At 36.4% G+C, this 1,207-nt stretch overlaps 1 protein-coding gene across 1 annotated transcript in view; it reads left to right on the top strand.

Annotated features, from left to right (window-relative positions):
- The window catches only part of LOC118746645 (putative nuclease HARBI1), a gene marked incomplete in the record, with an annotated part of 13,276 nt that extends 13,025 nt beyond the window's left edge, over positions 1-251 (top strand). Inside the window, 1 exon segment of the mRNA XM_036480510.1 lies at positions 29-251.
- Between the last annotated feature and the right edge of the window lie 956 nt (positions 252-1,207).

Here is a 1,207-nt window from a genome sequence, read left to right as displayed (position 1 = left end):
ACAAATTTTATAATTACTTACATTTTTAAAAAAATTTTATCAAATGTTGCGCGCGTACGTTCGTCAAATATTAATCGAATGACAGTTCGAACGAACAAGTACGTTCACTCGCTCGTTCACGCTTGTCAAAATACCGAATTACGATATGAGAAGTTCGTTCACGTCTGTCACAATCTGATTTTGTCATTTTTACGTGACGAGTTGCTCGTTCACGACTGTTACGATTCGAGCCCAGCTTATACTGCCTGACGTATGACAGAATTTTCTTTCGTATCGTTTTCGATCCGTGAACGGATGTTACGATTCGAGCCCTGCTTTTACACAGTTCAAGTATTGAATTCAATTCTGCTCGCATGTGGAAGAGAGGGGGTGAAAAGAAAAGAGACGAGTACACATGCGTCTGTACCGTCAACTTGCTTTGCTTTTGGCATTTTCGTTGCTTCCCATTTAAAGAACCAAAAACTTGAATTCAACAGAATTGAAACGTGTAAAAGCAAATAGAAAACACAAACGAGAATGAGCAAGAATTGCTCTCAAGTACTTGAATCAAGGCGCATCAATACAAGGTGGTGTTGATTGATCACCTGATTGGATATCTTTGTCTCTACACTAGTACAGGAGAATGTCATCCAAGCCGAAGTGGGGAACACCTAAAGAAAACTGACCTTTGAGCTAGAGAAAAAAAGTGGGCGTGGCTCGCCCCTTTTCGGATTTTAACGGCATATATTTTTTTGGTGCAAATTGACAGGGGCGGCGATAGGGGGGGCTAAACGTGGAATTTTCAACATTCTTACATTTCAACAGCTTATATTTCGAAAACTATTGAACCGATTTTCTAAATATGGACACAGTTGGAAAGGTGATTGAAGGGCCTTTTATTCGATATATATATCTATGTATATAATGTATACATATTGCGAGAAAAGATAAAAAACGAAATTATGGCAATTTTTTTTATAAAAATGTATGTTTTTCTTTAAAAAATACGTAAATTACTATATTAAGAGATAAGTTTATCAGAAAGAGCACTAAAATACCGTTAATTTGATATATGACTTGTACCAAAAAATTCTTGTGGACATCATATTTGACTAAATATATATAAAAATATAGGCCCCTATTATGAGTTGCATTCGATTTTCGACTGTGGTCGAAATTGCTGAGCGAACGAATTTTCATTTGGTATTATGGCGCTCATTCGATGAAG

Source organism: Rhagoletis pomonella, unplaced genomic scaffold, assembly GCF_013731165.1.
Source record: "Rhagoletis pomonella isolate Grant_MI unplaced genomic scaffold, Rhpom_1.0 Rhpom_scaffold_00001, whole genome shotgun sequence".
Taxonomy (NCBI): domain Eukaryota; kingdom Metazoa; phylum Arthropoda; class Insecta; order Diptera; family Tephritidae; genus Rhagoletis; species Rhagoletis pomonella.
Note: the sequence above shows the minus strand (reverse complement) of the source record. Positions and strands in the feature narration are given on the sequence as shown.